This window comes from Nematostella vectensis, chromosome 5, assembly GCF_932526225.1.
Source record: "Nematostella vectensis chromosome 5, jaNemVect1.1, whole genome shotgun sequence".
NCBI classification, from domain to species: Eukaryota; Metazoa; Cnidaria; class Anthozoa; order Actiniaria; family Edwardsiidae; genus Nematostella; species Nematostella vectensis.
The window spans coordinates 16,581,838-16,593,910 of record NC_064038.1 but is presented as its reverse complement, the minus strand read 5'-3'; the positions used below and the strand labels follow the sequence as shown (position 1 = coordinate 16,593,910).

The 12,073-nt window shown below is 39.1% G+C and overlaps 1 non-coding gene across 1 annotated transcript; it reads right to left on the bottom strand.

Moving 5' to 3' along the window:
• Positions 1-6,457: 6,457 nt before the first annotated feature.
• On the bottom strand, positions 6,458-10,921 carry LOC5508083. The gene is made up of 3 exons (XR_007308035.1): positions 10,775-10,921; positions 10,335-10,409; positions 6,458-8,052 (listed from the first exon to the last, which is right to left on the bottom strand). It is a non-coding gene; the product is annotated as an uncharacterized LOC5508083 (transcript).
• Positions 10,922-12,073: the final 1,152 nt, after the last annotated feature.

Genomic DNA, 12,073 nt, shown 5'->3' with positions numbered 1-12,073 from the left:
GTATGCAAGATGCAGACAATATAAAAGCAAAAACAATGTGGGCAATAAGGGTTGCCTTTTTTTATTTTCTAAGAGAAAATTCTTCTGTAAAATTAAAGTTGTTATGATAATGTTGAAAAAATGTTGCTGTATCTTTGAAAAGACTAAATACACAGAATATAAAGACAAGAAAGGTCTTCTTTAGCAATATATGACAGGATGATATTTGTCAGCCTTTATTAAATATCTCAACACAGTCAATAAAGTATAGAGAGAACGAAGAACATCAAAGGATGTTGTTATGCTCAACATGTTTGATCACAACCACGAATTATCAAAACAAACTCTAGAAACAAATGTATAAATCCAACAAGCTAAGTGGCATTGATACAGTAACTAGACTACTACGTATTTCTGTCGTTAAATTCTTGCTTACCGTGAGGAATTTACGCCTGAATTTACTTATAGAACTTGTATTTACGTATTTACATCAAAACAAGGATATATGACTTTGATATGGCATCTTGACGTCAAACTAAAGCTAGTACGGTGTTTTAGTCTGAGCGATTGGTTCTGGAAAAAAAACGTACAAACAAGCATTATAAAAGCACAACAATAAAAGAAAAATAACTTTCATATTCTCAATACAAATCATCGTCTAAAACTCACCATGGCAGTTTTTTTTTTCGCTTTCTGTTGTGGTTGTGGTTCGCTTTTGTTGTAAACTGTGAAGTTGTCGAATTTCTGCTAGCAAGGAACTCGTTGACACAAGCGAACGATTTTTATAGCTGAAAACAGACATCAAGGGCCTTTTCTTCTCAGGATCTCCTTACATAAATATAGAAGTGAATGAATATACAATGGTAGTGTAGATCCTCCATAGCCCTCCTCTATAGACCTCTTTTTAGCTGTTGCGACGGGCGGGATTCACAAACACTCGGATAGATTTTACTATCGACTCCTACGGTTCCTAAATGACTTCAGTCCATTGGAATCCACAAACTTTCTCGTTAAATACTGCCTTTTTTTCGGTGAACATACGAGTTTTGAACTAAAACTCATAAAAGCGTAAGACCGAGAGGGGCCTGAAAGTTGCGCGGCTGGATTACTGGCTGGCTGATTTGTGACACCACAGGGTAACCGCGCGATGACCACAAAACCAAGTCACATAGCTTACCATATTTCTATACCTATGGCTCCGCTATAATCGACCAAGTCAACCGAACTTCACGTTGTGGAAAAACTGATTGCAATGGTAAGAATTTTCGCTTAGATATTAAAGAAATGCATTCAAAATTGTAGGATTGTCAAAGACAGCTTCGCTCGCTTCGTGCTTCAACTTTGTAGATGAGCATAGTTGTCCGCATAATTTTAGTAGCTGAGCTAACGCAGGGATTCTCACGTTCTAGGAAATTCTATACGGTAATTTCAGGCTTTCTCAGGTGTGATATAATTTTTTTCAGGTTTATGGGGTCCTTTTTCTTGGGATTTGCCGTGCCCATTTTTTACAAAAAACTTTATTATTTTGTGTCTGTATTCGCCAGTCCCTTATTCAGATAACTACATATGTATATAATTAAAACTTGGAAATGGTGATTTGTTTTGTTCTTGCCTTGGTATTAGATCTGCTAGGAAAGTACTTATGTATGTTTATATGTGTTTCTTAGGAAAAATTGTAACAGCCAAGATTGAGGCAATTGGCCTTGGAGTGACCATGAGGGTCATGTTTACCTGTAATGGAGTGACAATGAGGGTCACGTTTACCTGTAATGCAGTGACAATGAGGGTCACGTTTACCTGTAATGGAGTGACCATGAGGGTCACGTTTACCTGTAATGGAGTGACCATGAGGGTCACGTTTACCTGTAATGGGGTGACCATGAGGGTCACGTTTACCTGTAATGGAGTGACCATGAGGGTCATGTTTACATGTAATGGAGTGACCATGAGGGTCATGTTTACATGTAATGGAGTGACCATGAGGGTCATGTTTACCTGTAATGGAGTGACCATGAGGGTCATGTTTACCTGTAATGCAGTAACCATGAGGATCATGTTTACCTGTAATAGAGTGACCATGAGGGTCATGTTAACATGTAATGGAGTGACCATGAGGGTCATGTTTACATGTAATGGAGTGACCATGAGGGTCACGTTTACATGTAATGTAGTGACCATGAGGGTTATGTTTACCTGTAATGGAGTGACCATGAGGGTCATGTTTACCTGTAATGGAGTGACCATGAGGGTCACGTTTACATGTAATGGAGTGACCATGAGGGTCATGTTTACATGTAATGGAGTGACCATGAGGGTCATGTTTACATGTAATGGAGTGACCATGAGGGTCATGTTTACATGTAATGCAGTGACCATGAGGGTCATGTTTACATGTAATGGAGTGACCATGAGGGTCATGTTTACCTGTAATGGAGTGACCATGAGGGTCATGTTTACCTGTAATGGAGTGACCATGAGGGTCATGTTAACCTGTAATGGAGTGACCATGAGGGTCATGTTTACCTGTAATGGAGTGACCATGAGGGTCATGTTTACATGTAATGGAGTGACCATGAGGGTCATGTTTACCTGTAATGGAGCGAGAACAGGACCCTTATATTCGACGGCTCAGCAAACTTTGAAGCATCCAGAAGGACTGTTGTAAGCTTAGCCTTGAAAGTGACATTTATCATTTTGGGGCATGCAAATGCACAGTTCAATAGAACATTAAAGCTCTAGGAATAGCAGCTGTATTCAAAGCAAGATACTACGAGGTCATTACATTGATTGACCCGACAATTGAAGAGATATTAAATGAAATGTCAAGAAAAGGACAATATGAAGCAGAAGAGTGATAATGAACTGGAAGTTGGCAGAAGGCTGTTGAGACGTCAGATAGAGTGTGGCACACATGGACATTTTATCAAAAATGGAAGTTTTATTGTGAAGAATTATCTTACAGGCGGTTTATTATGGTTTGGCCTCAAATGCATGAGAGGAGTATTTGGGCAGTTCCATGTTGCGGACATTACATTCAGAGGCAAAAAATCACATTTTAAATGCCTGCCAAATCCACCAGAATGCAGCTCACTTGAAATATGCTTTGTAACCCTCTTGTAAATATACAAAGAAATAATTCTCAATTGCTCTTCTCATAATGCCCCTATTAGTTTTTTAGACGTGTTGCGGACATTACACCAAAAGTAAACAATTCATTCTACTAACACATTTCTAAGGCTATTGCCTGTGATTTGTGCAATCTTCAAAGGGAATAAGCAGGTATTCTCTACTCAGGAATGATGAAATATTAATATAGCCAAAAAAAATCTGAAATTAATTTGAATTGAAAGCTTCTATTAAAGAAAATGTGTGTTGCGGACATTACACAAATATTGTTGCGGACATTACATTTTAGGGATTGTTTACAGTTCAAACTTAAACCAATGATTTTGTGATGGACAAGTATTCTCAGGTCTGATTTAGAGCAAAAATTATTGTATGTCAGTCTTATAATACCTGATTTATTTGGCTACATGTACAACTACAGGTCTATCATAGGGATAAAATCATGAATCGAGTTTATATAATTCTAGATCTAGTGAAAATTGTCTTGATATGTCTCAGCAATGTTTTCTGTTCTCTACTGGTCAGTGGTATCCCATTTTGAGCATGCACACAATTGGGGATACTGCTGACCAGTTATAATATAATCCTTTTCTACACTGCATATGACTAAAAGCATTCACTCGATGTTCTCTATGCGTTCAAATGGCTAAAACTAGTACAGAGAGGTCGCAGATACGCCGTAGCAAACTGAGAAAGGATTATGCAAAGTATAATGAGTATAAACACAAGTATAAAGAAAGAAAACGGGCTGAAAGGGACAGACCAAAAGAACAGTCAGCAGGAGATTGACCGCAAGAAAAAGGCTAACAGGGACCGTGTAAGGAAATTCAGGCTATTACAGAAAGGGAAGAATGAGGCTAAAGCAAGAACAACCCCTAGGGTAACAATGAAAAAGCTTACTTAACTCCCCAGGCTTTGGGAAAAGCAGTTGGTAAAGTTAAACACCACTTGTCAAAAAGTCCACGTAAAAGGAATGCTGTGATAGTGAAGCTTGCTTCAGTTGCTGGGTTGCCCCCCTGATGCAAAAAAACACAAACGAGCTGGTAATAAGGGCCTGGATGAAGAAACCACAACCAAAGTACAAGCTTTTTATGTGCTCAACTCCATCTCACAACAGTCCCCAGGAAGAAAGGACTTTAAAACATGCCAAGCCAAAGGAAAAAACAGCAATTCCAGAAAAGACATCTCTTGTATTATTTGAGAGAGGTACATGCTCTTTTCTTGCAAGCCAACCCAACCACCAAGATTGGACTGAGTAAATTTAGCTCTCCGAGGCCACCACACGTTCTCCTTTCTTCAGAATTGCCACGAAATGTCTGCTTGTGCCAGTATCACGAGAACATCAAGCTTATTTGTGACTGTCTCAGTAAACAAATAACTGAGTTCCCAAGCTATACAGGATATTTTGTAGATAATTTTGTCTGCAGTGCAAATTCAGAGGAGTGCATGCATGGGAAATGCAGCCAATGTCCCAAATTCCTAGATGAGCTTGAGTATGATGATACGACAGTTACATGGTATGAGTGGGAGCGCACGACAGTGTCAGTCCCTGCAAAAGAAGGAAAGGATGGTTCTACTACCACTATGAAAAAGATGCAAAAGGTGTGCAAAGAAGGCACAGTTAGTGATGTTTTGGCATCACTAGATAGGAAGCTCCCTTTTTCCCCGCAACATGTTTTCATCAGAAAAAGACAGTCTGAATATTTTGAAGGCAAGCTTGACAATGTTGGCCCAGATGAGGCAGTCATCCAGGTAGATTTCGCTGAGAATTACAGCTGCAAGTTTCAGGATGAGATTCAGTCAGCTCATTGGGCCCAGACCAATGTCACCCTTTTTACTGTGGCTATTTGGACAAAACCGAAAGATGCAGAGAGAATGTGTGAATCTCATGTCATTGTCTCAGATGAATTGAAGCATGACAAGAATGCAGTCGCAGTATTTATGTGGCAGGTAATCTCTGATTTTGTTAAGCAGAGACATCCTGAGGTGACCAAGGTTTACATCTTCTCTGATGGACCTACAGTAGCTCTCAATTCAAGAACCGATTCATTGTGAGCTTTTTGCACAAACTAGAAGAGGTGGTACATGTGCAATGGAATTTCTTTGCTACCTCTCATGGCAAGGGGGCAGTAGATGGAATTGGTGGAACCATCAAGAGGCTTGTTTGGAATGCTGTAAAGTCAAACCGTGACAACATTGTCTGTGATGCACATTCATTCTTTCAGGTGGCTAGTAGCCAGTCAAAGAAAGTCAATGTTTCCTTTATTCCAGAGAAGGAATTGAATTAGAGGCTGGATTCATTGTGCATCAAGAAGTACATCACTGAAGCCCAAGTGATCCCTGGAATCTCCAGCTTACACTGCATCGAACCTGATGAAGATGGATTTGTCAAGTGCTGTCTTTACTCCTCACAATCAGCAGAGCAAGCAACGGTAGACGTCTTCCCCTTTCCAGTTTCTGATGACTCTGACAATATTGAAGATGATGATTTTGCTGATCTCCCTAGTGAGGAGAATAATCTTGATGAGCCTGTTACAAAAACCAGGGCTAGCACATCGAAAGGAACATGCTGCAGTGATGATCTGATCTTTGTGGAAAAAACTGCAACTTCCAACAGCTGTACTTCAAGCACTTCCAAGGAAACAACCCAACAATGTGATGTTCATATGGGTTTGCCACATGGCCTAGACACTTCAACCTTTGTCCCCATGATTCCATATTCTCTTCCCAAATATGAGATGAATGAGGTAGAGGCTGTTGTGGGGGATCTCATACAGTTTAATGGGGACCAGCTGATTGGTCCTGCTGATATCAACGCCTTGGTCAACAACTCTGCTCCCCGTTCCCAGGATATGTGGTTGACAAATTTCATCATAGATACATACTTCAAGTTAATTAAGTCAAGCCAAGAGAACAAGAGGGTAATCCCAATCTCATGGGAGGTGTATGAAAAGCTTAACCCTTTCAGGCCTAAGTTTCCAGAGCTGACAAATGACCCCGTCCTGAATTAATTAACCTCACACAACTGAAGTTATAGTCACCTTCAAACATTGCTTTATCGCAAGGAAACTACTGATTATTGTAGCTAACAATATAGAAATTGCTTACTCCCCATATAATAAGTATTCTTTTAATCCTAAAATGGGGTCAAACAAGCTTGGTTTAAGAGAATTACAAAGCAATGAAAATCATGTTTTTGAATTTCCCGCCACTAATCCACCTATCGTACAGTCTTTGTCAAGAGAAGCAGAAAGCTATAGAAACTAGAATTCAGTGGCATGGAGTATTAAACTAAGCTCTGATGTTATTGCTGTCCTTTCCTCAAGCAGGGGAATGTCCGTATTTCAGTTTATTTGTTGTCGTCTCTGCGCTGCTGGTGCCATTCACAAAAGCAGTCTCCCACGCACAAGTGAACATCACACTTTCGGCACCCGTTTCGCGTTTCCTTTGCACGTTTCACTGCCTTATTTCCAGCTTTTAGGCGCTTGTTCTTAGATTGACAGTTTTTACAGGCTTTCGCCTTGTCTGCCAATTTCTCCGAAAAGTGCTCGACATCCGCGATAACCGGGAGAACGCGTGGACGTCCGGCTCGCTGTCTTCCCTAGTAAGTTCCAATGAGGCTCTTTGCGAGTGCAAGTCTAAACTCGAAGTTAGTAAGTTTCGCTTCAGCACTCTGGCCATGGAGCTGCAATGCGTTGATTATTGAGATGTCCATGTAAAAATAAAATAAATATTTCCACCATTTCACATGTCCTCTTAAGGATACCGTATAGTATGAGCGATGCTGATCGCTGAGGTCAACAATGCCCATCATGATGGTGATGCCGAGAAACGCCTTCGGTTCTTCGATTGTTAGAGGTTTGATGTTTCCCTCTTTGTCGAACCAATTCGCGTCCTTAGCTTTCTTCCTTCCTTCTTCGTCAAACTCGTCAGTGTTGCATTGAACCGCATACATATTAGTCTCGGTCACAATGAGTTCTATCACCTTTGATTTGAAAAACAACTCAAAGAAAGATAGGGGAGACAAGTTTCCAGGTAGGTTTTTCGGGCCGCATCTAGGAGTGAAGTCAGGAATAGAGATCGGCGAAGAATTTCTCGACAAATCTCGTCTTCAATGTCTTCGCTCTCGTGGCCTTCGTCTTCAGAAGAGCTATCCGAGCTTGAACCGCCAATTTCTTGGCTTTCAAAGCCCTCAAACTCTTCATCATCAGACTCTCCGAAGATATCTTCAAACCATGAATCCATTTGGTCAAAATGGAGTTCAAAACAGTGTAAAAAACGGTGGTTTATCGCAGTAGATATTGTTCGAATGATCGCAAGTTGTATAAGAAAGTTGTGTGAAATTTCACGCTCTATCTACTGAAGCACATGGCATTCCCATATAAGGAAGTGGTAAAGAGTTATTGGTCAGTTTTTGAAGGTCACTAGGGAAAACGTCAAATGACGTTCACCGTAAGATAACGCTATGTAACGCAACACGTCATTTGACGTTCACCGGCCTGAAAGGGTTAAGGTTTCTGCTATCTCTACTTGACTCCTAAAAGAGTATGAATCTCCCCTCTCCTACGATCTGATCCTTGTCCCTTGCAACACACCAAACCCCAACCATTGGTTCCTTCTTGCAGTCCTACCTCGAATGAAAGTTGTTTTTGTGCTGGATAGCCGAGCAGTGGACTATGTCAAGCCCCCAACCCAGAAAGCAATGAATAAAATGGCTTCAGTGCTAAGCAAGCTTGGTGCCAACATAGAAGAGTGGGGTTTCTTCTGCAACACCAAAGTTGACATTGCACAGCAATCAAGCGGCAATGACTATGACTGTGGGGAATATACATGCCTATATGCTAGATGCCTTGCAGACATTGGTCATATGGTGGAGGCCACTTCCCTTCCTCAGTTTAGGAATGGCATTCTCCTTGAGCTTCAAAGGGGAGCACTCCAGCAGATTCCCTATCCCACAATTGAGAGAGATAAGTACTATGCTGTCCACTATCAGTTCAACAGTACATGCAAATACTACATTGGGAGAGTACTAAGTATGGAAGGTTAAAGAGTGAAGGTCAAATATCTTCACAGGGTAGGAGCCAACAGATTTGATTGGCCTATGAGGGATGACATTGATGATGTTCATGTATCCTGCATTTTCTTTGGGCCAGTTGCTCTCTCGAATGCAAGCCCATTCATGGTTCCCATGCTTGCAGACATTGAGAAGGTCTTCAATTCTACCCGCTGACATCTTCATCTATACTCACTGATTTATGCACAAAGAATGTGACAAACGCCAAGAAATGGCTCTTTGAGCACTAATTAAGTTCATGTTTTATAGACATTGCACCATTTGAGTGTGTTTTTTTGGAATTTATATTGTGGGATAACTTAATGAAACATTTTATATGATTATGCAAGAGGAAATAGAAATGTAATGTCCGCAACGTAATGTCCGCAACAATCTTTTACTGGACCCTACAGAATAAAGGGGAGAGTGATACACTTGAAATTCTTTCACCCAAACAACAACATAAACTAGCTAAAAAAGCAAACAAAATGTTTTTGTCCCATATGTAATTGCTGCTTGAGGATTTGAATTACAATGTGTAAGTGTTGCGGACATTACGTAATGTCCACAACACTATTTCAACCTAATTATATGAAGAAGAAAATTTATTATTTCAAAATTTCAAACATGATTAAGAAAGTCATAAGGTATCCATTAAACCTCTTATTCAGCAAACCCCTTATTTTTTTTATATTAATTTGCCACCTTTTAGTATTTTGTGTCTAAATGTTTATTTTTAAGTGTTGAAGTAGGGTAAGATATCAAAGCCCCCCACGTGGTGGGCGTAGCACAAACAAATACCATTTTCTGCTAGCTCCATGCATGAGCTGTTCAAGCTGTTTTTGTCAGTGAATATGATATTTGACAAATTCTGAAAATATCATGTCTCATGTGGAATTGCCCATGTGTATGATACACATACACATACATTGTGCAAAGCTTTATGTTTCCCCACCCACACTTGCCTTTAGCAGTCATTAGTTGTAATTATTTGTTGTAAAGTTTAGTGAAGTAGTAGAATAACCACAGATTAGTTACAAAATCAATTAAGATTGTAATATGGCGTAGTGATACAATAATATTTGTTACGATAATGAATGTAATTATTATATTTATTTGTTACATGGAATAAAAGAAATATATAATATAATGAGTGAAATCAGCATAGAAAATGTTTAAAAGTGGTGTGCCCCAAGAACTGTTGAGCATAGTAGGGTTATTTACATATGCCATTTTAACCAAAATACTGACACAACAATTTGATTCATTTATACCACAAGAAGAGCATTAAAAACCAAAAAAGAAAAATCATGGAAAATATTCTACAAGAAGCAAATGCATTAAAATATAGAATTCTGCTTCAACAGATATAACTGATTGCCGATCCCATTTTAATTAAAAATCAAATCTAAATCATATCTTCATGCTCAAAATATATTTGCCCCTCCATCCAATGGAAATGAAGACTTCAAGTTCAACGTAAAACCAAAACAGAGAGAAAGTTTAGTTTGATTCTACCAACAACCCTGACCCAACATCCATTTTAGTCATGTAAGATCTATTGTATGATTAAGAGAACAAGATGCGGAATATGGATTATCCATTTTAGTCATGTAAGATCTATGGTATGATTAAGAGAATGAGATGGGAAATATGGATTATCCATTTAGTCATGTAAGATCTATTGTATGATTAAGAGAACGAGAAGGGAAATATGGATTATCCATTTTAGTCATGTAAGATCTATTGTATGATTAAGAGAACAAGATGGGAAATATGGATTATCCATTTTAGTCATGTAAGATCTATTGTATTATTAAGAGAACGAGATGGGAAATATGGATTATCCATTTTAGTCATGTAAGATCTATTGTATGATTAAGAGAACGAGATGGGAAATATGGATTATCCATTTTAGTCATGTAAGATCTATTGTATAATTAAGAGAACGAGATGGAAAATATGAATTATTCATTTTAGTCATGTAAGATCTATTGTATAATTAAGAGAACAAGATGGGAAATATGGATTATCCATTTTAGTCATGTAAGATCTATTGTATAATTAAGAGAACGAGATGGGAAATATGGATTATCTATGATTATCGATAATAATAGTATGAGAAGATGAGAAGGCCAAAATACTAGACACAAGCCAGAGCACGTGACAAACTCACTTTGTTGAACATGTCTCATGTCAGTCCCAGGTTTGAAATGATTGTAGCACTTCTGACCTCGCCAAATTCATGGCCCTGAGAAAAACATTGTTATCAATTTAAACATGGTAAAGAACTTTTTCTATGTAGGAATCTAAGAGAGCGGACCACATTCATTCATAACTTTTGGGTGCCAAAATTTCAAACAAGCCAACGAGCTAAAAAGCATAAAATTGTTCACTCAAAATAAGAATAAATAGCACTTTAAAAAGATCAAAGCTCATAAATAAGACTTGTTAGTATTCTATTGATCTGGGTTATGTGTTTTGAGCGTAATTTGAAGGCTACCGCACCGACAAACAAACTTTATCGATCATACGACACTCGACACAGTCAACAACGAAATGCCTTCTACATTGCTCTCAGCTACTGTTAGATATAAGAAGAAGAGTCCCTTTTACCTTTCAATATCTCCGGGCTTTTCATATCATTCGGTTTGTCTAACAAACAGCGAGAAAACGATGACGACCGAAGATGAAGAGAGAACCAAACACCATCGACGCTGAATCGAGTGACGTTTGTTAGAACGTGGACCCTGGGCCTGGGACTGCGCGAGCATCTTAAACCACAGGATGACCAAACTCATTTTATGTCACTTGTCACATGAGTTTTGTAAAAATAAAAAGCTATTTCCATCTCTGTTTCACAGTCTCTGTATGATTTTTACAACAATTAGAAAACTAAAAATATGCAACTATATTAAAACGTTTCTACTGCCAGAGTTTACTGTTTCTGTGTTGCCGATTCGAGAGACCATCACGGTCCTTGGCCGTTTTGATGGCGGTTAAGCACAGGTGCGCTAAGTTCAGTGATCTTCTCGTATGAAACCGCTTCGATACTAAAGTTTATATATGCACATAAAAAGTTATAAAAATAAAAGAATTAGTAGTGTATTTTGGTGTATAAATAAGGCTGAAGACTTTCATGAAGTCTCTGTGTCGTTTTTTCCCATTTGAGCCGTTTTGGGAGTTCAGAGGAGGGTCCGCCAATACCTCGAACCCCAGAGGTTAGCGCGTGAATAGCACAATCGCATCGACACTATCGTATTTGAAGTAGTACCGAGAAATTCACCTAGCTACCTTTCATGAGTTGCGAAGGACATCAATCGCTATGCCATCGCGCGCAATATGAATCTTTAAGTCTCCGCCACTGCTCTTAAAGGCGGCTGTGTTATGAGAGTGTTAAATTTTTAAGTTGCTTGATGCTTGGCCTGCATTAGCAAGTGACCTATCATGGAATTTCCACTGCGACTACATAGTGAAAAAAGCACCAATCGCTTATATGCAATCCGCGCTCTCAAGAAAAGCGGTCTCTCTACACTAGAACTCAATAGGGTTTATTGTTTTATTTTAAGACCTGTACTTGAGTACACCTCACCTCTGGTCGTCACTTCCTGCCTTTTTTTTAGTTTATCGAATCCATAAAAAAGTGCTGCGGATTGTGTTTCTGCACCTTTCTTATACTCTATGTCAGCCTCTATGTCATACTTTATGTCTCTATTTCTTACACTCTATGTCAGCTCAGGCAAAACGCTTGGAATAACCTAGTGAAGAAGGCTAAGAGTGGTGGCCCCCTTAAGCAACGTTTTTCTGTCCCGGTAGCCAGTATCCATGACCTATTGTCTGGAACAGCGACAGTTGACCCGATTACTGGAGCACACACAATAGGATAAACAATTTCTGTGCGTATCGTTATCAGAG